At 38.0% G+C, this 26,224-nt stretch overlaps 1 protein-coding gene across 8 annotated transcripts in view; it reads right to left on the bottom strand.

The window, feature by feature from the left end:
• ALPK1 (alpha kinase 1) overlaps positions 1 to 26,224 on the bottom strand; it is a 121,074-nt gene that overhangs the window by 71,259 nt on the left and 23,591 nt on the right. For 7 of the 8 annotated variants that reach the window (XM_008689438.2, XM_008689439.2, XM_008689440.2 and 4 more), the window contains one exon: positions 1,552 to 1,618. The exons of the other annotated variant lie outside the window; for it this stretch is intronic. The gene's annotated coding sequence lies outside the window, so the exon portion shown is untranslated. The remainder of the gene's footprint in view (positions 1 to 1,551; positions 1,619 to 26,224) is intronic. 8 annotated transcript variants of the gene reach the window in all.

The following is a 26,224-nucleotide window of genomic DNA, read 5'->3' as shown; positions in this document are numbered from 1 at the left end:
AATCTGTTAGAGAATTGAAATATTACGACCAGTTAGACATTTTCAGGAAGAAAGATGTGAGTTTTATTTGCTTTAAAAAAAAAAAAAAGCCCTTAAAACCCAGCCAACTTGGTTTAATCAGCTGTTTGCCTCCAGCACTCAGCCTGTCTTTCCTCTGTCTGAGGTGGCAGGCAAGTGAGCCCTGAAGTGGCTCAGGGAAAGAGCGTCCGTCGGATTACAGATCAGACAGAAACACCCCCAACCCCACATCTTCTTCACTCTGAGATACACACAAAGCTCTTTATTTATTTTTTACTTAAAATGTCAAAGGCGCTTGGGGGTGGGCTTCTGGATTGGGGATTGGCAGACCACACTCCTGGGCTGACATAATAAAAGTCCACCATGTGTCCGTGTGATTCACACAGCGTGTGCATGTCACCAGCAACCGATGGGTCTTGGCAGGGAGCCTCCTACTGGCCTGGGAACAAACACGACTCGCATTTTCTCGAGTGGCAAGAGACTGCTGAGGGAGAACCGCTGGGATATCCACACACTTTGAGGGCACAAAGGCAAAAGTAGCACTGAGTGAGGCAGACATCCACCCACCGAACTACTTGAACACAGGGATAACCAATACAGCCCCGGGGCCAGGGGCTCTGTAGGACAGTTTACAGCAGGACTTTACCACACCCGTGTGATCTTAAGGGGGAAAAAAGTTCCTATAAAGAAAGGACGGCACATTTAATTTTTGGCTTACCTCTTGAGAGCTCCTATGCATCCTATGGTATGTACAAATTACAGAGTCCTTAATTAACACGGGTCATTTTAGGAGCCAGAAAGACCCTATTAGAAAACCAGATCTACTTCTGCTCTTTCTGTAACCTGCAGAGAGCTTTGAGGCCCTCCTTTCATCAGGCTGACTTGGAAAATGAGTACAATCTTAGAATTTCAGGATTTCCACTTTGTTTAAGCGTTCTGTTACTGGGGAAAAAGTTGCTCAGTCACAGAGCAAATATGCTTAGGGCATCAATCACCTGATGTGAGGGATAACTTCATCGTTTTTGAACTACTCCACTCGCTTTCTTTGGTAGTTCCTCAAGCAGAAGAACTCATATTTTCTCTTTTCTCTAATGAGGAGGATGGAGAGCTGAGTCTTAGTGTTAATTCTATTCTTTGCTTTTAGCTAATGAAGGAATATTTGCCAGTGTAGAACAGAAAAAAAATTTAAAATAAGTAAATCAAACTAAGCAAGTGAAACACATTAGTTTTTACACAGTCTTTGACAGGCAAAAATTAACAATCTGTTTCCTACTGTTTCCTTAATGTTTGGCTTTAATAGCTAACTTAACGGGTCTATAAAATAATATGTACTGCATTTGCAAACTCCTGAATGGTAGTTAAGCATATGCTGAGTATCCATTATATATTGCACTTGATACTTCTGAAGGTTGCCAAGAAACAGAATAGACAACCCTCAAAGACAGCCTTATTGGGGAAGTAAAATAAGTATTTAGTTTAGCTTACAAAACATTCCAAAGCAATATTCTGACCTATCAGGATGGGTTTACTTACATTTAGACAAGTTGGAGAATTCATTCTATCCTTTCCACTATTCCAGAGGCAGGCATTCATATTAAATCTTGACAAAAGAAAATAGGAGAATTACCTTACTTTTATAAGGAAGATAGCTAGTAATATAGCCCCCATTTGAAGATAAAGTCAGAAGTTCAATGGTTTGTCCAAGTTCAAATGGCAACTCACTGGGATTATCTGCAGGTGTTAGACACAAGCTTTTAAACATCCAATCCACTGTGGTTTTATGTGACACTGCTCTGTATCCCTGGCTTTTGTGGGGAAGAAACCACTAAACACACTGAAAAACTGGATGCATTACTTTGGTAGAATATTGATTCTATGACAGAAATGTATATCCCAGACTGTTTTAAAAAACAACTCTTGGGTTGGTTCTCAAATTTTAAAGCACTGAAATAACAACGACTGTGTTTTTCCTGGGGAAAAAGTATCCTAATTTTGACCTTATTCAAGCTGCAATATAATTCCAGAGGGACCAATGAAGGGGAAGGAAAGAACTGATGAGGCCTAAGTGGTGATTGCATTTATAGATTAATCCTGACAGGGAGCAAATACATCTCCTCCCAGGAGGCCCCAGTAGAGTCCACTAAGAAGTGAGGCCGTTATTTATGAGCACAGTGGATTTTTCCCATTACAATAAACATTTTAATTACTTTAAGTGAAACATTCTGTTTTAGTGGTAGTAAGCTTAAAAACTAAGTACCGTATAGTCATTTTTTGGTCATTTCAATGGTTATGTCAACTATGTATGCAACCCTCTCTTATTCTTTACAGTGTTTCACACAGCAAGTTGTCTTGCCCTAAAATCAAAATGGGAAAATGGTATACATTTATAAAAAGGCATTTCACTTACCAAAACCTGTAAGACTCCACATGGAGAAAGAATGGGCCAAATGAGTGGTCGGCAGCATGGCCCTAGAGCAATTTCATTTCCATCCGTTTTACATAGTGGCTTTCCATGTATAATTTCATTTGAAGCTAATAAGTTTGGAAAACACTTATCCAAATGAATCAATGAAGGTTGGGTAGGACTAGAATAATGATGCGATTTTTATTTTCCAATAAAATGACAAATTTTTATTCTAGGAAGATACTCCCATATATCACAAAACATACTGACCACATAAATTAACAATAAAAGTTGTTTCAAAAGAGTACTCATGAAACTCTTGTGTCATGGGAGCAAAATAGCCAATCTGTAACATGAAAGCCAAATAATCCACTTCCTTAAAAAAAGGGGGGCCCTCCATTTTCTCATTAATTATATTAAGTCGCAATAAATGATATTAAGGAATTGGTATTAATTTTTAAGGTGAGATAATAGTACTGTGGTTATGTTAAAAAGGGGTAAAAAAAAGAAAAAAGAAAAGGAGTTCATATCATATCTTTACATTATTAAATATTAAATATTTACAGATGAAATTGCATGTAGTCTGAGACTTGGTTCAAAATAATTTGGGGTATGGAGGTGGGGGGAAAGTAAGGGTATAAATTAGGCAAGATTGGCTCCAGATTGTTACATGTTGAGGCTGAATAAGATATATCAGATTTCTTATACTGCCCCCTCTACTTTAATACATTTGAAATTTCTAATAAAAAAAATTTTTTTAAGATTCTGTTTCAAGGACTGTAAGCAAATAGAAATGGTCCTGATAAACTCTGAGAAACAGAAAAAGACCATTCTGAAATTATTCTTATTCTGCCTAGTCCCAGGTTTAGATAGCCAACAAAGCTGGGCTTTAGCCTCCCTGATGTGAACCCTACTCTAAAGTGAAGCTACTGCTTCATCTGATTCTGTAATTAAGTCCAGACTATGACTGTGTATATTGGAAGTGTTTGCTTAATGAGTTATCAGCAACACGTATTTTTAATCTCGGCCCATTCCTCGTACATCCTCATCCTAAACCTAGGCTTCTCTGCTGCACTTCCCAGTTAGTAGTATGTGCTTAGAAATCACAACCGAATTTGAGTATCATCTTAAGTAAAATATAAACAAAAAGTTAAATGTGTGCAAAAATAATCATACCCAATACTTCAAAGCCATTAACACGGGTAAATGAGCACGGTCTACAAAAACAAGAGAAGTCCGCCCCCTATTAACACTGTCTTGGGAAATCACAGGCCACTCCTGAATGAGTAGAGAAGCCAAGCCTGATTTTAACTAAACTATGTAACACACTTCTATTATTCTACTTTCTACAGAATTAAAAAGTTAAACAACTCAAAACAAAAATTCCAAACTGTAGAAAGAAAATCTCCAACTTATCTCTGTTTCAATTTTTTTTTAATGTGAAAAAGTAATCTGATGATGTGAATGCTTAAGAGTTTTTAAACTAAGTTAGCTAATACTTTTAATATATAGTTTGCTGTCACAGACACCACCAAAAGGCAGGATGGAGAGGGAAATTATCACTGAATACTTTCTATACTTTCGGTACTATGGGAGATACCTCAGACACAAAACCTTATACTGTAGGCCTTATTATTCCCACTTTAGGGTTGAGAAAGTTGAGGTCATGGAGATTAAGTAACTTGCCCAAGGTCACATACTTCATAAAATGCATATTCAGACTTTCCAGAAGATTTCCAGAAGACAGGATGGGTTTTTGCTTTTTTTTTTTTTTTTTTTGGCAGCCTACAAGTGAATTATTTTATTTTATTTTATTTTATTTTATTTTATTTTATTATCTTCAGTTAGCCACTGTATAGTACATCATTAGTTTTTGAGGGATGGGTGTTTTTAAAACCATTTGCCTTCCAGCTTACTGATGCAGTCCTGAATATTTCAAAATGTATAGAAAAGATAGGATTAATGGAAGTCTTTTGCAGTACTCTTAGATTCCCAATAAAATAATTCTATAAATATATATGTGTATATCACATATGTACTCTTCCACTGTACTGATGAATCAATTTCTACCCAGCCTGGTCCAAAGAAAGTTAATCAAATTTTGTAATTTCCTCTAAACAGACTACAAAGAGACAACTGAAAAGTCAGAGACTAATTCAGCTGGTCACTCCTACTATTTTCACGTTGGAAAGACAATTGCTTACAACTGAATTCTCCCTAGACTCCAGGCCAGAACACGCTCTCCTGTCCCACTCTATCTTCTGCAAGTACAGGGGAGTTTTGTCTCATAACAGATAATTAAAGACAGAGCAGTGCCACTTGCTAGGATTTCTCTGTCTTTTACATCTTATAAAAGAAGAAACTTTAGTTTAAAGATTAGATTTTTTTTTTTCCTTTTTCTAAAGCTGGGTATACCAACTGGCATCGGCTGTATTAAAATCAGGAGAAACCTCAATCAAAAAGCCCCTCTCGGAAGGCAGGCTTTCTTGTTAATATGCACCAACATGAAAGGCTTTCTTTTCATCCTATACAACTACAGTGTGTGTAAATTGCAGGGGGCTCATTGGCATAAATCTCGGCTGCGACCTCTGAGGTAAACTGGATTTACATTACTTTCTGACAAGAATTAAATGAAGGCCTTGTGGATATATGAACAGCCTTCTAGGCTGCAACAGATGGGCATGAATGTGCTCCCTAGGAAAACTATCAGTGACATAGGTGGGGGTTGGGAGGCCGCTGCACAGCCCCCAGCCAAGACCGAGGCAGAAGTGTTTGTGTTTGGAGATGGGATCAGGCTGGCCCTGGCCCGCAGCAGTGGGGTTAGCACTTCATTGTTATCATTCAAATGGAGAATGTGGCTTACAAGCTATTTCTATACCACAGTGAGGATAATATGGTTTTTCTCGTTTGACCAGAGGAGATGGCCCTCTCTTGCAGCTGATATCATATTCAGTACCATCTCTTTGGAATGGGTGTTTACTTCGGTCTCCTCTGAGGCAGGCTGATGGTGCTACAGCCTGCCAGTTTATGTGGTGCATTCACGTGTCACAAAGCAGGTGAACTCTAAGACAAAACAGAGATCTTTCCCCAAAACATCCTTGCTCAAGAAGGACTCCTTTCCTCCTCCAACGTGGCCTTTACTGATTTCACAAGGAAGTCAAAACTAAGGTTTCCTGGTTACAATGAAGTCAAGAGAAATTATATCAGAGATCTGTAATGAAGTGCTGGAGGATTCCTTGAAAAGACAGCACAATGAAACATGAACCCCATTGTCTGAATTTATCAGATTTTGGCATGTCAGCCCCTCTGTGTTTGACATGCAGGCGGAAGGAAACCTGGATCGACCCCCTCGCCTTCTCCTTTTCTGCCTTCTCTTCCCATTTTCTTGGATTGTGTGGAGCATGGGACGGGACTGGGGAGCTGAAGGATGGGAAGGAGAACAGAACTAACATTTACCTGTTCAGGATTGGGAGATAGTCCAGATCCTCTGACTTCTGGGCCCTAGCATTAAGAACAGAGGCTTTGGGGACGCCTGAGTGGCTCAGCTGGTTAAGCGACTGCCTTCAGCTCAGGTCATGTTCCCAGGGTCCTGGGATCAAGTCCCACGTCAGGCTCCTTGCTCAGCGGGGAGCCTACTTCTCCCTCTGCCTGCTGCTCCCCCCACTTTACACACACACTCTCTCTCTCTGAGAAATTAAAATCTAAAAAAAAGAACAGAGGCTTTGTATCCAAAATACACTAATCTCTGTCTACCACTTACTGGATGTGAGAAAATGGACAAGTTACTTAACCTCTCTGTGCTTCAGTTTCTTTCTGTAGAATCGAGTTAATAATAGTATCTACCTCTTAATAAGAATGAAATAACCTAACACATGCAAAATGCTTCTGACATTGCTTTGCGGGCTGTTTTTATCCTGACTTTATGGAGAAGAGTATTAAGGGCCTCAGGGTAGAGTCCCAACTCTCTAAACCAGTTCTTCAAAATGAAAGACGTTATGTTCTACTAGTCTTTGGAAATTCAGAAAACTGACTTTTCAAAAGAAACAACTTTTATTGCTTTTAGGAACCTAAGGTCATACCTTTAAATTACATATTTCTTTTAATGTGTAAGGTTTTAAAATCATGCTTTGCTAAAATGAACTTTCTAATTATCAAAAGCATCTGGATATCTCTAAATTAGAAAATAGCCAAAAGGCTCATAAAATACTATATTTAGACAAAAAAAGAAAAAAGAAATTAAGCTGTTCGTTTTAACTCCCTTTTCCTAGTTGCAGAAATGGACACGAGTAGCCTGTTCTGTCCTAAATTGAAGTTATTATATGTGAAGTGTTAGAAGACAATGGTTAGGGGCACCTGGGTGGCACAGCGGTTAAGCGTCTGCCTTCGGCTCAGGACGTGATCCCGGCGTTTTGGGATCGAGCCCCACATCAGGCTCCTCCGCTAGGAGCCTGCTTCTTCCTCTCCCACTCCCCCTGCTTGTGTTCCCTCTCTCACTGGCTGTCTCTCTCTGTCGAATAAATAAATAAAATCTTAAAAAAAAAAAAAAAAGAAGACAATGGTTAACCATGGTAGTTCAGATGTAAACTATTTACTTCTTTGTCCTAGGTGTTGTTTAAAACACAATAATTCCACATAGCAATTGTTTAGAACAACAACAACCACAAAAGGAGGGCAAAAAGGGCAAGTAGACCTTCTAAACAAGAGAACCTACTATGGAAGCTGAAATGCTCCTCTTGCTAGGTTTTTAAAGTAAATTTTCACATATGGATTCCTATCTTCTTATTTTCTGCTAACGATTCAGTTTTAAGAATTTTAGCAAGCTGAGCATCAGCACAATGTAAGATTGCTTCCAGGGGAAGCCGAAATATTGGTCCATAAAGAAGTCATTTGCTCTGTCTCTATTACTCATACACAGGCTACTTTTGAAACTCACGTAGTCAGTGGTGAGCATAAAAACGACTGCAGGCACAATTTTTATACAAGTTGTGAAGTTCTGATCTTTATTAGGTTATAATACCAAATATAATTTTGTTTTATCCTGTTGGTACTGATATCTTTGTGTTGAGCGATAAACAGCAGAAGGGCCTTTGTCCGCACAGGGATTCAGAAGGGAATCGACACTAAACAAAAGCACCTGTTGTTTCGTTCTTGTAATGGCCTTAGAAGTGACCAGTTGGCTGCATTTTCCCCGCACTCCTCCTTAGGCTTTTCCCAACACTACCATCTCACACATCATTACTGGACGTAAAAGGAGAATAATTGAGGAGAAGATCAATAAATTTAAAGGCTCTTTAAGGAAAGACATAATGAATTTGGTACAGCACATATTTTTAGATCAAAGATGCCTTTGAAGTGACAAAACCCTAATCCATAAACTACTGAAGCACTTCCTTTCTCTCCCAAACTGCTTGTTGTCAAATAAAATGGAAGTTAAGGAAATTATCTTTATCTGAAAATGGCCAAAAGAAGCCATCACCTAATGACAGCCTTGTCACAAGCGACAATTGGGGAAATTGTCAGGAAGGCAAGGCCTAACAAGCAGAGGAGTGGGCTTGCTGTTTGCACTAATCTGGCCATGCAGCCCCCACACACATCCCAGTCAGCTTGCTGTGTGAAACAGCTAAGGCTTTGTCAGTGGTAGCAGGGCCTGGAAAGAGCACTCTTTCATGAATATGTATTACCATTCCTCCTCCGTGTGGACAGAGACAAACCCTTCAAAACTGAGGTATAAAGCACACACACGCACACACACACACACACACGCACAAGCACACATGCACACATACACACACCACTGACCAACAAAACCAAGAGAACCTAAGCTACTCGGTTGAGTGTAGTGAAATGCTAGTAACTAATGAAAGAGCACATAGGCACCCAGTTGCATGTGTTTCCTGGGATCTTTATTTCCTAGGAATTGAAATGAAAATTCTTTAGGGGCCTTTCAATCTTTGGGAACCATGTATATGGATTCCAAGTTGCTTCGCACAGTTACATGGATTGCAAATCTCACATCTTATAATGAATTTACCTTCCCAATGTCAGATATGCTCTGAAACTCTAAATATGTGAAAATAACTTTAATATTAATTGAGTGCAAATGCAGCTTTAAGAGACTGATCAAGTCTCATACTGGCTTCCTATAAGGTAGCAAAAACACGGAATGGCAAACTCTGATAAAGACACAGAATATTTCAACATTGAGCAGCAGGACATTATGCAGAAAAAATTTTAAGGTGAAATGGGGGCGGGCGGAACCTGCTCTGCAAAGCCCTTTGTAAACCTAAAATAGTATTTAAAAAATAGTGTTAAAAATAGTGTTTAAAAAACCCCATATTTTATATATATATATCCTTTAATACAAATATGAATTATTTCACATCCATCTCTGGGCATGGATCTATCAAGATATTTTTGAATGACTGAACTCTGTTTTTTCCACTGACATTAAAATTAAATTAAATTAAATATGGAAATATGTAGATACATTTAAATTCACTTTTTACAGAAGCAGATACATAAGGCAGACAAGTGTAAGGTCGTTGCTTTTCTACTTCGTCTTCTGATGATAAAGTTTGTTTTCCCACTGCGCAAGAGACAAAGCTCAGTTTTGAGGGTTTTCCATATTACGCAATGTTTGCCTTGGACATTTACATTTCATTAGCATATTCTACTCTACATGAAATCCAGCATTGAATGCTCCCAGCCGCTAAAGCTAATCCTCTTTAAAGAGCTACAGGCTATATTACATGTGGCCACAGCAGCGGCCGTGCCATCGCTGCATCACTTTGAAGACGATGAACAGAGTTCTCTTGTACGTCTGTCTTGTACCCAGTCTCATAAACCACTGCTTTCTGTGCTGTGAAATCCTTCTGTTTTCAACAAGGACAATTATGAGGAGGCCGAAATCCACATTACCACTCTGAAAGCTGGACTGCACTTGAAGAGGAGATATTATGCTGATTTCAGTTTCTCCTAAGTGTCTATCCACAACCTTTTCAACTAAGATTAAAATGAACTATATCTAAGTATTTGGGGTCCTTTGATTAGGATCAAATGCTAACCACATCTTGTGTCTAGGGAATCTGATCCTGGGTAATCAGGGGAAAGAGACTCAGGGATGTCACAGGTCTTTTTCCCTTTACCTTATTTTTACAGAATCACATTAAATGTTACAGGACAACATCTAGATGCAGCAATTTGTAGGAAACTCCTACAGACGAAGATGATTCAGCTGATGATATCCAACTAAAGAGCAGATAGATAATCCAGTATCCAATTTCAGTAAAATACAACAAACAGTAAAAATTGTATAACATTGCAGAAAATGTATGTAATTTTTTATTTAAAGCAATGGAAAACAAGTGAATTCCATTAGTCTACTGATGGTATTCCCTTACGAATGCTTATATATATATTTTTTAAAGGAAAGTGCTATGCTATAAACAAAACCGATATTATCTGTTTTCCTTATTTTATGATGATTAATTTGTAAAAAAATATAATTGGTTTATAAACTGTAATTTTGAAAATAATTGTTTTGTAAAAATTGCTATTGAAGATGTTCATTATACTGCTTAGTGTTATTTTTACTTAAAGTCCCACATAATGAATTCTCCTATGATTAAAGCAGGAGACATTCTGATTTTCACACCAAATGGATACATTTCTTTTTATTAGATTTAGGGATCTAAATCTCATCATATTGTCCCTTTTTGCCTTTACTCCCAGGAAACTCAGAGCCAGATTTTGTAAACAGTTCCATGGGTGTTTTTCACTTAATCTTGTATGAATCATCTAACCCAGACCCTTCATTATTTGGTCCTCATTATTTGCCTGCTCTTCTGAGGTGACTAAGCTATGAGACAGGTGACCAATTATTTCTCTTGCTGTGACCCACTTGGGCACTTTCAGACAGTAGAAAGAAATTTAGCTATGAGTTGTCACGCTGTTTGCCCTTTAATCCTGGCACCAACTAAATTTGGACTGAAGTCTCATTTATAATTAGTATAATTCTCTGCTTATTTTTATATCCCAGTCATCGCCGAAGTAAAACATACTCTGAAAGGTTTTATGTCAGTCATCTAGATATTAGCAAATACGCTTCCCAGCCAGTGTGCCTATGTCCGTCCCACTTTAGAAGTTTTTAGGGGCGCCTGGGTGGCATAGCGGTTAGGCCTCTGCCTTCGGCTCAGGGCGTGATCCCGGCGTTATGGGATCGAGCCCCACGTCAGGCTCCTCCGCTATGAGCCTGCTTCTTCCTCTCCCACTCCCCCTGCTTGTGTTCCCTCTCTCGCTGGCTGTCTCTATCTCTGTCGAATAAATAAATAAAATCTTTAAAAAAATAAAATAAAATAAAAGTTTTTAAAGCATCTCTTTTGTGTGATCCTTATTCTCTCACATCTCCTCCTGATTTTCTGTTTATTATCACCTTCTTCCCATACTTCTAATTTAAACAAGGTAGGAAAATAAGTAGAGAGTTAGGTGTATTAAAATTGTTTATGATATTTTATTCAAAAAGTCTTCCAAAAAAAACCCCACTAAGTATAATTATACTTAAGAATAAAAAAATGACACAAAATAGATTATTAATCAAAATGATTTAAAATGTGAACCCTTCAGAAGCTCTTATCCAAAATATACATTTACGTGTGTGTTACTATTGAACATTTATAAAAATTAATAATATAGTAGGCTCAAAAGAAACTTCACAAACCCCCAAAAGGAAAATCATTTGGCCACAATGCATAAAAGCTCTAAATTACTAACAAAAAATTAGATTTTATAATTGGCTTGCTTGGATATTTCAATAGCACTTGCAACTCATCTGTCTTTTTCCAATATATTTCCAAACTTAAAGGATGCAAACAAAACTATACCCAGAAAAAAATCCATAGCTTGGTAACTTTTTATAATAAAAATGAAGAAGTATAAACTGTGCTTTCATATTAAGGAAGTGGAAAGGGAGTAACAAACTAAGTTTTAGGGAAGTAGGAGGAATGAATAAACATAAAACTTTTTAAAATAATGATTTATGAAATAGCACGAAATCAAAATAGTAGCTATTTGAAAAGGCCAATTAATTGGCTTTCAGGAAAATCTAATGGGAAAAAAGAGAATCATTTCAGAATGGGAAAAGTGGTAAAAACACCACGATGACTAAGATTTTAGAAGTATAAGAAACTATCATGGGGTGCCTGGCTGGCTCAGTCAGTGGAAAGTGTAGCTCTTGATCTTGAGGTTGTAAGTTCAATCCCATGTTGGGTGTAGAGATTACTTAAAAATAAAATCTTTAGAGAGAGAGAGAGAGACTATAATGTACAAATCCTTCTTAAAAATATGAACATTGTTTATAATGTATATTATCTAGGATAATTTTGATATATCATTAAAACTGAATAAAATCTAAGATTTAATCAAGACTAAGAATGAGTAAAAAAAAATTACCTATTATTTCCAAGAAAGGTGCCAGTTTCAGATGTCATAGTCAATTTTGACCAAATCTTTTAGAAATATGTAATTTCTAGGAAACTTACATTATTACAGAGGATAGAAAAATATGAAAGACATTCCCAGTTCATTTTATAAGGCTGAAATAACACTATAATTAATACCTGACCAGGACAATGAAAAAATATAACTATAGTAGGCATAGTTGTTGCTCACCTCTCTCTCCAAAATATAAATTGCCAAGTATAAAATTACTAAGAAGTAGATTCAAGGTATAAATGGAAAGAAAATTTTACTGAGGTGAATAGAAGAACAAGCAACCAAATCATTGCCTTAATATTTTAATGACGTTATTCTCTCCAAAATCTACACCTTTCATAAACTCAATAAAAAATACCGACAGGATAAATTTAGATCTAGTAAATATTTAACAACCACTTCTCTGGGAGGAAAAAAAAAGCCTTGGTTTGTAACATTTGCCAATTTCTGTGGTGTAAATATTTCTACCATTGATGATTTCAAGCTATCAATGTGGGATCACTGGAAATAGTGTTGGGAAGAAATGTTCAGCAGTAACCACTATGTAGTGTGTCCACCATGCAAATGCAATAGACACAGGACATTTCAAAACACAGATAATAGTAAAATGCCACAAAATAATTAAGAAATAAGTTTTGTCTTTAAGTAACACTAATTTTAAGTTTAAGTATTTAATTTTGGTGGTTGTGTTTAACAAATGGCCCACAAAATTCCTGAAAATTTAATAACTGGTTCTCATAAACCCCAGTATGAGACAACCCCAGCAGACTACCCAGAGGGGTCACGAAGAGTTCCTAATAGAAGAGGGACTAGAGAAAACAGAGCTTTAAGAAAATTAACAGGGTGGCAGAGAGTTAGTTTTTACTTCTTTTCAAGTTTTACAACTTCCATTCCAAATATTTTAAGTGATCCCAATCATATCTTAGCTGTCATTACATCGGTAGCAATAGAACTGGCATAAACAAACACCAGTGATTGCTTTTTCTTCATGAAATTATACTCACGATTGTCGAAAAGGCAGAAAATAAGAGAAGTTGGCAAGGATGTGGAGAAACAGGAGCCCACATACTGTGTTAGTGGAAACACAAAATGTATAGCCACTTTGGAAAAACAGTTTGACTGTTTCTTAAAAAGTTAAACCTAAATTTACCATGAAACCCTATAATTCCACTCCTATTACCTAAAAGAAATGAAAACATATGTCACCTAAAGACTTGCCCACACATGTTCATAGCAGCATTATTTATAATAGCCCCGAAGTAGAAACAACCCAATGTCCATCAGCTGATGAATAGATAAACAAAATGTAATAGCCATTAAATGAAATGTTTGCAATAAAAAGGAGTTTGCTACCACATGGACGAATTTCAAAAACATGCTACGTAAAAGAAGCCAGACACAAAAGACCAAGTATTTTGTGATTTCATTTATTAGAAATCTTAAGGAAACGCACGCAAATCAAGAGAGATAGAAAGTAGATTTAAGGGTGGGAATGAGGGTTGGGAATGGGAACAATGGTTAAATGTAAATGAGCATAAGGAATCATATTTGGGTGTTTAATCACCCATTTTAATATGTTCTAAAACTGGATTCTGATATTTGCACAGCTTGGTAAATTTTTAAAAAATCTAATTGTACACTTAAAATAAGTATATTTTATGGTATATAGGTTATATCTCAGTAAAGATGTTATAAACTTAGCTAAATTTCATTAATTTATTTTTGGTCATCCTTATTTACAGAAAAGGCAAAGGAGACTCACTCAAGGAGATAATGCAGTTAAAGCTTTTTTTTTTTAAACATTAGAATTTATACCTCCAAATATAGTTTCTGTCTGCCTGTCTCTGATTCAATACTGAAAGACATTTACCTGAATCTCATTTTACCCACTCTATTAGTGAATCTACTTTCCATTATCCAGGGTAATTCCTTTTCTATCTCCACTGTATGTGGCGGTTCATTTGATTACTTTTCTGCTGGGGAAAGTATGCCTAAAAGGAACATGTGAAAGCCTAGACTTTTTTTTTTTTTTTTAAGAATCTTTTATTTATTTGAGAGACAGCACACACAAGAGCATGTGTGTGCTCAAGTGGGGGGAGGGGCAGAGGGAGAGATCTTCAGGCAGACTCCACACTGAGCAGACGGCCCCACACAGGGGCTCGATCTCACAATCCATGAGACCTGAGCAGAAACCAAAAGTCCAAAGCTTAACTGACTGAGCCACCCAAGTGTCCTCAAAGCCTAAACTTTTGATTCATTCATCTATTTACTCACTTTCATTTAGATATTCAATAAATATTTACTGAGCATCTACTATGTGCCAGGCACTATGCTAGGCACTAAGGCTATACCAGTAAACAAAAGAAACCTTAGTAGTTTTGAGAGAGAGACTCACGTCAAGGGCCTCAATTTATTGTTTGCTTGTTTTTTATCTATTTTTTTGCAAAATGCAAAGCCACATGAAAAATTCATAGCAAAGGGCTATAAACAATAAACACTTTCCCCACCTATTCAGGTTGGATAAAGATCCCAAGAGCTCATGCAATGAATCAAAGATGTTTGACTGACCCTCTGTGAAAGGGTCACCCTCAGAAGTCCAAGAAAGCCTGGAATTGTTGGAGAAAAACCTTTGTAAATAGAATCTGTTTGGACTTAATTAGGTCAAGCTTTCCCTTATCCAGATGAAATGGCATATTAATATTGAGATTATATTGTCATTGAAAAATATAAGAAACTATATTTTTGCCTCTTGATTATGTGGCTTTAATATATTATATTCACTACGCAGCTCTCCCAAAGCTGAGATTCTGAGACTCACCCTCATACTGATATTAGCTTCCATCCTGCGTCAGATAGAACCCCAATGAGTTCACTCCTTTCTACCCAAGATGGCACCAGCTTCCACTCTGGCTAAAACTATCCAATATTCCAGGAGGCCAGTATCCCCAACCATCCCATACACCTCAAAAGTATTAACACCTATCTTTTGAAGAATGAAAAGAAATTTAACCATTTGGATTATTTTTTTCCTTTCAGACAAAACTACATCTCGACGATTAGGATAAAAACAATAAACCCCCCAAAGCAAATCGCTGTTTTCTTCTGATTCTTACTATAACTACTATAAAGACTCCCCTGCCTCTCTCTGGAATGTGACAGGATTGGCAAAAGCAAATGCAAAGATCGTCATCACCCAGTCTGCCTCCCTGGTTCTAGCAGAAACTGTACACAAGAAGTAAAGATTTATGAAACAAATTATCTCAAGTTTTTTTTCTTACCCAGCTTACAGCAGAGTAATCAGATCCAAAGGGAGCCTATAGCACAAGGGTTTGGGTTAACTTCGAAAAAGCCTCTGAGTTACCGGGTTTAAAATCGTAAGAAATACTCATCCTTATCCTGACTTTCCACTCTGAGATATATATCCCCTGCTAATATACTAAAATTCCTATACATCTAGAACCAAGCTGATCACTTTCTAAAACTTAATATCCCCAAAGTTTATGCTATCTGAATCACTGTTTTAATACTTGCCAATTTAACAATGGTCTTGACAAAGTTTCAACTGTTGCAGTCTGGACTGGGAACACTGTTTTCCTTTGGGACTATGATAGGCAGCTAAAGCAGTGCTTAGAGGAAAATTTGTTCCATATCCTAATTGTGATGCTGGTTATTACACACATCTATACATATGTTAGAATTATAAAACAAAGGCCAAATAAAAGGTCAATTGTACTATATGTCAAATTAAGAAAGTAAATAAAAATAAAGCCATTATATGCTGTTTATCCAAAAAAGGAAGGAAGGAAGGAAGGAAGGAAGGAAGGAAGGAAGGAAGGAAGGAAGGAAGGAACTATAAAAGAAAGAAAAGCAAAAGAAGAAAAAAAAGAATCAAGGAGCTTCAGTGCCTTACTTCTTGGAACTGCAGGGCTGAGGTATCTAAAATCAGGAGTCTGACCAAGTTTTTATTTCTATCTATCTATCTATCTATCTATCTATCTATCTATCTATCTATCTATCATCTATCTATCTATCTATATCTATATATATCTCAAAAGAGTTGCATGACTTTTTTCTAATTTATATAGCAGAAGCCAGGGGAATATGTGTGAAAATGAATTCTAAAATGCAAGACTAAGGGGGAAAAAGCTACATAGCTCCTTTGGGTCAAAATTGTTAACATGAGTACATTTACCAGAGATTCTGGGTCCATTGTGCTAGTGGTACTGGGAGGGATTGGTTATCATTGTAATCAGAAAGTAATAAAGAGATAAGAAGCCTTGGTAAGACACATATCTGACTGAGGATAAGAGATAAATTCCATGAAAGTTCAGAGATCTACTAATTCACTGATGTTTCTGGGAGTCTACAGACCTGGAATATTTAGAGGTATCCCCTCCAAAGTGAAAGACAATTTGCTGCACCTTGTGTCCAGCTCCATGAAGAAAGAGGCACACACGTTTGGTGCGCTTTTAGCATTACAGAGGCAAAATAATGTTACACCAGTGTTGTTCCTTCCTATTTATTGAATAAACCATAAGGCTCTATATTTAAGGAAGGCCAAAAGCAAAAGAATAGTCTTCAACGAGTTCAGTTTAAAGAATAAGCCACTCTTGCTACTTAGATCTTGTGACTCAGAAAATCCAGTGTGTACAAAGTGTCTGTAACAGATCGTTGAGCCTATGAAACTCCTCAATAAGAGAATCATAATACGGCCCCATAATTGAGAGCAAAGCCATACTTCTCTGACAAATAACTCCTTTCCTTGAGAAACATCTCCTGATTTTTGCTGTTGGGTTCTGGTAGAGACTGAATATCTGACCACAGGAAATGAACTAGTTATGAGACCTGAGCTGCCTTCCAAATTAGATGCTATTTGATTGACCTGTTCTCAAATTTGGATGTGCAGAGCAGCTCCTCACCCTCAACTTGAAGTGGCATATACAAGAGTAGACTCAAGAAAGTTCTAAAGGCACAAGAAAATTTCATGAGCAAATGGCTCCAGCTCGCATGGCACCTAATCCTACTGCAATGTCATCTCTCCCTACACCCATTAATGTAGCTTTATGGGATTTCCTTATAGGCAGGGAAAAAAAATTCAAGATTGAGTTAGTAATGATTACACATATAATACACTGGCACCGGCCATAAATAAACTGATAAAGCATTAGAGCTCTTCTCACTGTTGGCCGTGAAGGACAAGTAGGAAGAGAAATCTTCACAATAAGCAGAACTTTGAGAAGTAGACCAAACTGCACACTTAACCTAGAAGGGAAGATTCTCATAGTGAAGATTTGTACATAGAACCTAATGGTTTGGTTTGATGAGGAGGAAGCTGAAAGGAACAATATTAGATTACAAAAAGGTGGTGGAGGTACACTTGTGGATCTCTCAAAATAGGTTGATGATGTGAGAATGCTTGTGCCTCATGTGAAAGCTCACCAATGGGCAGAGAAGGCTCTCTAGAATCAGATGGGCAAGAAGACCAGGACTGTAAATATCAGCTATCCTCCTTCCCCAGCATCACTAGTACTACTCAGTGGGTTCAGGAACAGAGTGGCCATGGTGACAGAGAGGGAAGTTATTCATGGGTTCAACCTCATGAACTTCCCCTCACAAAGCAGATCTGGCTACCACCACTACTGAATGCTTAAATTGCTTAAAAGCAGCAGAGACCCATGCTGAGCCCTGCATACAGTTCCAAACATGTGTGATGCAGGTGGCATGGGCAGCCTCCTCTTGACTGATTATATTGAACCCCCTTCATTGTGGACTTGGTAGCAACTTTTCTCACTAGAGTGGATATTTGTTCTGGATATAGATTTGTCTTTCCTGCTATGCTGCTATTAGCAATATTTTCTGTGGACTTACTAACAGCTTAATTCATCAACAGTAATCCATATAACATTTCTTGTGGTCAGGATGCTATAGGCCATTTCCCACAGGATTCACTAGTCTTACCATAACCCAGGAGCAGCTGGCCTTTTAGAGCAAAGCAATAGTCTATTGAAGACTCAGTTACAGAACCAGCTGGAGGACATCCTATGAGGTGAGGGTACTGATCTAGGGAAAATGGTATATGCTCCAAATCAATAACTAATATATGGTGTTGTTTCACCCAAAGACAGATTACACAGATCCAGAAACTATAGGGAAAAAGTAGAAGAACCTTCCATACTACCCTCTTCCTTACTGAGAGTGCGGGCTGTACGGAAGTTATGGATGTGCCTCGTAATTAGTTGAAAACATGGGGACTGTGGTCAATATTCATATTTTCTTGCTTGAGGGGTAGTGTATATGTTCATATATTAACCTCTTCTCCCCCCTCTCCCTGTCACTTATTATTTTATATAGTATAAATGTGGTTGCCCTTACAGCTTAGTCTATGAATAACATGCATGTAGCTTTTGCAAAACATATTAAATGTCTTCTTTCTTCATTTAACTGTCCATGCAATAAACTCTTTCTAGAATTAAGCCCAAGAATAAGTCTCCATTTCCAGATGAGTTTATAAACTTCCCTTTACTGGCTGATGACAATGTACAACCTAGCATGTACCTCTTTTGAACTGGTTGCCAGGAAGCTCAGAGCTTCCGAAAAGCACCGTTGTAGTGATTCTCTTGCCTCAAGTTTCCAGGCCATGGCTTTCTTCCTTTCTTCTAAATGGTTTCCACTTTAACTTTCCCTACTCTGGTTTATGTACATTTTTTTAAAAAGATTTTATTTATTTATGTGACAGAGAGACAGCCAGCAAGAGAGGGAACACAGCAGGGGAGTGGGAGAGGAAGAAGCAGGCTCCCAGCGGAGGAGCTCGATGTGGGACTCGATCTCGGAACGCTGGAATCACGCCCAGAGCCAAAGGCAGACGCTTAACGACTGCGCCACCCAGGCGCCCCTGGTTTATGTACATTTTAATAGTGCATGTCACTTCGACTCCTTTTTAGATGCACCTAAGCAAATACATAAGTAAATAAATAAACCCTGCCATTTGCACAGCAATTCATGACTTCCTTTAGCCGCAGCTCATGCCACAATGGCCTGCCCATTCAGTCAGCAATTACTGAGTGCTTACCACGTGCAGACAAGACCGTCCTAGACTCTCCATCACTGTGTATGGTCCTCATGTCCTCCACCATCCCTATTATTTCACATCAGATACCCCAAGGTAAACTCCATGAGTAACACTTTGGGGTAATGTGTGGCTCCTCTTATTTGGACTGTCTTTCAGAGCCTGTTTCTGTTTGTTCCTCACTCCCATCTTCTAGGATATGGCTTTCACCAGTGGGACCTTTAAATCCAAATCTACTCTTAGATAAGACCTTACAATTCCTGAACTTTCTTATAACTTCTCTATCTACTATATCTTAGAGTAACTGCAACTTTTTAGAAGCTTTTAGAAACTACTGGAAAACGAGAACTATCTCATCCTGAAAGTTACGGACTTTGTTCATTTTGAAATGAATGAGGATGTGAAGTAGATAGGATTGGGTAAGGGCAATGCTGTAAATTGAAACAGACATTATAATCTCTGAAGAGATGTATTCTCTCCCAGAAATAGTGAACTAGCATGTTAGTTTTATAAGTCAACCTCTTGGGGCGCCTGGGTGGTGCAGTCATTAAGCGTCTGCCTTTGGTTCAGGGCGTGATCCCAGCGTTCTGGGATCGAGTCCCACATCAGGCTCCTCCGCTAGGAGTCTGCTTCTTCCTTTCCCACTCCCCCTGCTTGTGTTCCCTCTCTCGCTGGCTGTCTCTCTCTGTCAAATAAATAAATAAATAAATAAATAAATAAATAAATAAAATCTTTTAAAAAAATTATAAGTCAACCTCTTGAGAGTTTGGTTAGTAAAAATAAATGTATTGGGCTGGACACAATCTACTGCTGTTCTCTTTTTTTCTATACTTTTAGAATAATATTTGTCTAACATAGGTACAATTCCTCATGGATGTTTGGCTTATCCTCTTTTTTTCCCCGTAAGTTGATCTTTCTTCCATCCTGCCTTCTCTTGTCTTCCAAAGCACATATACTTATTCTTTAATCCATTCAACTTTTTCATAAGTACCTACTATGTGCCAAGACACAATCTGCTTAGGATAAACAGATGAATGTGGTACAATTTCTGGACTCCAGAAGAACATTGTTGTGGGGAGGCCAATGTGTAGGCAATAATTACAGCCTTGTGATAAATGACAGGGCAGAGGCACCATAGAAGTCTAGAGATGTCCCTTCACCTGACCCACAAGCTGAGAGGCGCTTTGGGGACAGTGACCCTTTTATAATGCAGCAAAAGGTCATCAATCTATCATGTTGGGTGAGTTACTGGGCTTTTTCACAACTGAAAGAACCAACATAACATCTCAAGCCACTGCATGAGTAACCAGTTTTGGAAAAGTCACATGAATTTCCCTACAAATTCACATGTTATATGTAGTTGTGATCTGGTAAAACTAGAAAATATGATAAAACTCGTACCCCAAGGTAGAATTTTAAGGAAGAAAATATGTTTCTCAAGCAGGGCACATAGATCACATAAAGCACCACAAAGCTCCCTTAGGAGTCCTGCATGCCCAGTGTGGTGTTCTAGAAATCTCCATCAGTCAGTGAGATGATGTCAGTAAAGGATGGTAATTGGTCCCTAAAGGATTGCCTTGGGAAGTGTACAGAACAAATACTCAAGAGTGGCAATAAGGGAGCAAGGGAGGATATAATTATTTATATAGATCAAAAGATGCGGATACTTTGGACATGTACAATGGGTTCAGATAATTGAAGTGTTACATGTGGACATTCTGAGGGAGTTACCCTTCTGTATTCCTCAAGAGACTTTAAGAAATCTGTTTATGTTCCCTACTTGATACTCTGTTCTCTTGTATCAGTGACTAGTAGCCAGTGTGAATGCTGAACCAAAACAGTTCTTTCAGAAACTAATGCAGTCTTGTCCCTCAACAGCACATATGACTGACGGTAGACTCACTTTGCCAGGTAGACGTACAGTTCCTTTAGAGGAAGGAACAGAGTGTGTCAGCAAAGAATTCTCTTAGCTTGGTGTAGTACACAGCCTTCATTAACGTATCAATTTTACTTAGTCCTTCCTTTAACAAAACAAAAACCTTTGCTTTCTTCTCTAGGTAGTCATTGCTTAGTAGTCGCCCTATCCAAGTTCGCCATCTACAGGTCATACAGTTCGCAACTGCTTTTAACGTCAGAAGATTGCATGCGGGAATTCACACGTGCCGCCTATTTAGGGACTTTCTTCTTCTTCTCCATCTTCTTTTTTTTTTTTTTAAGGAAGTTTATACTTCTAACTGTTGATTAATACCACAATCAAGGGCTGTTTACTGTACAACTACCTTCTTGTTAGATATTTACTGGTCTCTTTTATATTTCTCTATCATGTAGGGATTTATGTTACAAAAGTAATAGTGAAGAAGAGCTATTAATTATGTTTTAGTGCCATGTTTCTTCAGCTTAAAAAATATCAACCTCCCTTTTGGTCAACATAAAAGTAACACATTCTTCACTAATGCTTGAATTACTAAGCACTAATAATCCTAATCATCCCTACCATCTACTGAGCATTTAGCTTGGTACCATCGGCCAAGAAACTTACAGACATTATCTAATTTAATATTTATAGCAAATGAATGAATTATTACTCTCATCTTGTACATGAGAAATCTGAAGTTATAAGCATTTGGGCAGCTTAGCCCAGGGCACAGAGCTAAGCTAGTAAGTTGGATAAGTGGTTTTGGAGACCTGTCTCACTTCCTATGTTCTTGGCAAACCCACCATACTGCCTCCAAGTATTTATTTTATTTTTCTATTTTTCAAACTTAAAATGATTACCTGTGGCTTTTTTTCAACTACCTGACTCCCCCTTTAGAGGTTTATATGTGTCCTCCCAAATAGGCATTGTCTCCCTGCTACTTTAGTGAGCAGGAAAGAATAACCTTTCTTCTCCACGTCCTGGACAATAATCAGGAGTACAACCAGAAACTGCAAAGAAGTCTCCTGCATCACCAAGTTTAGTCCAACAGAATTCCAAAAGTTGAGGTGAAGCTGTGACCTGCTTCTCCTCCTCCTGGAGCTTAGGTTGGTGTCTCCAGATCATGCCTAATCTTCCCTATGGACCTTAAATAAAGTCATGTTCAATCAACAATGCCTAAGGCCTGGCCTTCTCTACAAAAGGATCTTCAAGTTGAAGTTTCTGGAGTTTTTCTTCAGAGGTTGCCTTTTTGTAAGTTTTTATTTATTTTTTTAGTAATCTCTACATCCAATATGGGGCTCAAACCCATGATCCCAAGATCAAGAGTCACATGTCACATGCTTCGCTGACCAAGCCAGCCGGGTGCCCTAAGTTGCTTTTTTAAAGAAGGCCATCCAGCTTTACTTTTGGAGGTAACTCCCTTATTTTCAGGTGAATTTGAGTTTCAATTCTTTTTCCTGTCCCAAAAATGTGAGGTTCACTTAAGCAAAGTGGAGGCATGCCTACTTCTAGAATTCAGTGATTTCTGGACAAGTCATCAATATTTCTGGTTTGTATGAGGAACCATAGCTCTCTGGGGACAAGAAGACTTTGAAGTCTAATGATTAGGAACCCTATATTAAGAGATTCTTAGGTTTAATTTAGCTGTAAGGAACATCACACACCCAAACTAGCCTTAGCATAAAGGGGGATTTACTGGAGAGACACAGAGATCTCTCATGGACATAAGGGCAGGAAATGCAGTAGTCCTCAGGAGGGATTAGAGCCAGGAATGGAAAGCTGTTGGAAGCAAAAGCAATCTCCCTCTCTCTCTCCACCTCTCTATCTCTCCCCCTCCAGCGTCTGTTTTATTCATTCCACTAAGACTTACTGCGAGCCTCCTATGTGTCAGCTACCACGCCAGGTTGTAAGAGTATAGAGGCAAACAGAACAGACAAGGCCTGTTTTATTCTTCTCTATAGACCATCCTTATTTGATCTGCTTACCATGGCTTTATATGACCTCCTGATTCAAATCCTCAACAGAAACTAACTCAGTCTCAGCATCCTTAGTTCAAAGACAAAATCTTAGCACAAATACAACCCAGTGAATGGGAGAAGATATCTGCAAATAATATATCAGATAAGGGGTTAATATCCAAAATATATAAAGAACTTATACAATTCAACACCAAAAAAAACCCAAATAATTCAGTTAAAAAATGGGAAGAGATCCTAAGTAGACATTTTTCCAACGAAGACATACAGATGGTCAAAAGACACGCGAAAAGATGTTCAGCATCATTAATCATCAGGAAAATGCAAATCAAACCACAATGAGATACCACCTCATACCAGTCAGAATGGCTAGGATCAAAAAGACAAGAAATAACAAGTATTGATAAGGATGTGGAGAAAAGGGACCTCTCATGCACTGTTGGTGGGAATGTAAAATGGTGCAACTACTGTAGAAAATAGAATGGTGGTTTTTCAAAAAATTAAAAATAAAAATACCATGTGATCCAATAATTCACTACTGGGTATTTACCCAAAGAAAATGAAAACACTAATGCATAAAGATATATGTACCCCTATGTCTACTGGCAGCAATATTTACAAGAGCCAAGATATGGAAGAAACCCAAGTGTCCATCGATAGATGAATGGATAGAGAAATTGTGGTATATATAATGGAATATTACTCAGCCATAAAAAGAATGAGATCTTACCATTTGCAACAACATAGATCGACCTAGAAGGTACTATGCTAAGTGGAAAAGTCAGATAGAAAAAGACAAATACCCAACGACTTCACTTATATGTGCAATCCAGAAAAAACAAAACAAACGAAAAAACAAACAAAAAACAAACTCTTAAATACAGAGGAAAACCTGGTGGTTGCCAGAGGGGAGGTGGGTGGGGGGATGGGCAAAATAGATACATGGAATTAAGAGGTACAAACTTCCAGTTATAAAATAAATGAGTCACAGAGATGAAAAGTACAGTATAGGGAATTTAGTCAATAATATTGTAATCACTTTGTACGGTCACAGATGGTGGCTACACATATTGTGGGGAGCTCTAAGAAATGTATAGAATTGTTGAATCAACATGTTGTATACCTGAAACCAATATAATGTTGTATGTTAATTATTCTTCGATTTAAAAAAAGAATCTTGAGAGGTTAAGATATTTCATTTGTTCGACTACAACTTTTGAAGCAAGTATTTAATTCTGATCAAAATCATTAGCATAATCGACTTTGATTTGTAGTTTAATTCACCATTTTAAGAAATGTGTGCTAATAGTTCCCAAATGAGCCTAGTGCCTAAACTTTCAATGAAGTTTAGGGTGTGGCAAAACACTGCAGATGTAAAGAACTGTAGTTATTGTAACACTAGCAGCAAGCTACAGGCATTGTCTTAGGTTGTTCGGACTTAATCTGACTTTTGTATATGAGTCCTTCTCACTTCCCATGAGGTAAAGTTTTTAGAAATTTTATCTGTTATAAAGCCAGGCAGTCTTAGTTCTCATTACTCCTCTGACTTCCTCCTAATCAGATCTAAAGTCTAGAACTGTTCCCTCAGGAATTCACTCTATTTGCCTTTTTTAATTCGTCAGTGGTTCCCCTTCTTCTCACTAATTAATTAATTTGATTCAACAAATATTTAGTAAGTCCTTCTGATGCACCAGGATAACCAAAAGTCGTATTCTCACAGAATGTTTTTGGGAGAGGCAATCCACCATGGGTTGTGGGCATCTCTGCAAGTTCTTGCTGAGTGTGTCAAGAATACCAACACAGTTTCTCCTGTCCTGGGCAATCAATCAGATTAGGTTTGTATTCGTGGCAACCTTGAGGAATGAGGTAATGTCTCCCTCTGGAGCAAGAACAGGTTTGCTATAATAGTGGCCTCCTCAAGATCAATATTCCTTGGCTGCAACACAGACCCACCCACATCCACCTGAACTACTCAGTATCACTCCTTCGTGACTTGGAGGACATGATGCTCATGGCCTTGCTGTGCTCTTGAAAAATGAAGTCCTCTGTCTTTGACCCAAGCGTCTCATGTCTTTTCCCAGCATCCTTGAAACAGTAACAGGCCGATTTACTAACTTTAAAGAGAGTACAATAAAATCCCAGAGCCTGAAACTTAATTTCAATTTCCAAGAATTTCATCACTCCTAAAAAAGGCCCTTACAAAGTGAAATTTTAGGTAACCTCCAAAAATCTGCCTTAACTGAAATGGGACAGAGGCAAAAATGTGAACCATATTTGATGTAAATTTGGTTTTTTACCTCCTATAGTATCCTAAATTTGTAACCTGCATATTATAAATTTCATGTTCTTCACAATTCTCAAACATTAAGGTTCGTGACACTTTCCTTCCAACAATGAAATCAGCCAAAATTTCTAGGGTTTCTACCATGTGTCAGGTCTTGCAGGGGATATAAAGATAAATAAGACACAGTCCCAGCACTTTTAGTCCTCAGGGTTTAATAGAGATGACAAACACAAATGTGTATCTCAAATACAAGAGTGAGGGGGATCAGGTATAATTGAATTCCAAGCAAAGGATGGATGAAAAATGGGGAAGGGGAGATTTAGTTAAGTTATTGTTTGTTAAAAAGGCCAAATATGAGCTAAACACTGATGGATGGGTAGGACTCCAACAAATGGAGAAAATGGGAGAGGAAATTCAACTATACCTGAAACTCAGGAGAGAGATTAGGACTGGAGAGGAATTTGGGGATCATGCACATGGGGGGGCAATAACAGAAGCTATTGCACTAGATTAAAGGAAGCAAAGGTAGGATATGAAGAAGACAGTCTTCTAGAGAATGCCTCTACCTGGGAGATGAATAGTAAAATAATGGCCTCCAAAGAAACAGCTAGAAATGTGAGAAGGAGGAATGGTGGAGACATGACACTGGGCAACAAGTTCCACAGGAAGCCCCAGAGTAGCCAGGAGGAAGAGGCGACTAGATCAGGTGATTGGAAAGTTCTCAGTGATCATGTAAGTAGCCATTTCAGAAGAGAGCAGACCAGAAGAAGTGGATGGAGGAGTGTTAAATAAAGAAGTGAAAGGGATAAATACAGACTACTAGTTTGAGAAGCACTGCTGTTAAGGGAAGGAGAAAGATGGAATACAGTCTCGGGGGAAATGAAGATTTCTAAGAATCATTAGATTTGAACATGTGTGTAGGTCAAGGAGATGTCGGAAGGCAAAAAAGAAGGAAGGATGGGAGGAAGGAAGGAAGGAAGGAAGGAAGGAAGGAAGGAAGGAAGGAAAAGAAAGGAAAGAAAGGGAGGAAGGGAGGGAAAGGAAAGGAAAAAGAAAAGAAAAGAAAAGAGAT

This window comes from Ursus maritimus, unplaced genomic scaffold (genome assembly GCF_017311325.1).
Source record: "Ursus maritimus isolate PB19 unplaced genomic scaffold, ASM1731132v1 scaffold_11, whole genome shotgun sequence".
Classification (NCBI taxonomy): Eukaryota; Metazoa; Chordata; class Mammalia; order Carnivora; family Ursidae; genus Ursus; species Ursus maritimus.
The sequence above is the reverse complement of the archived record's forward strand: the minus strand, read 5'-3'. Positions and strand labels throughout refer to the sequence as shown.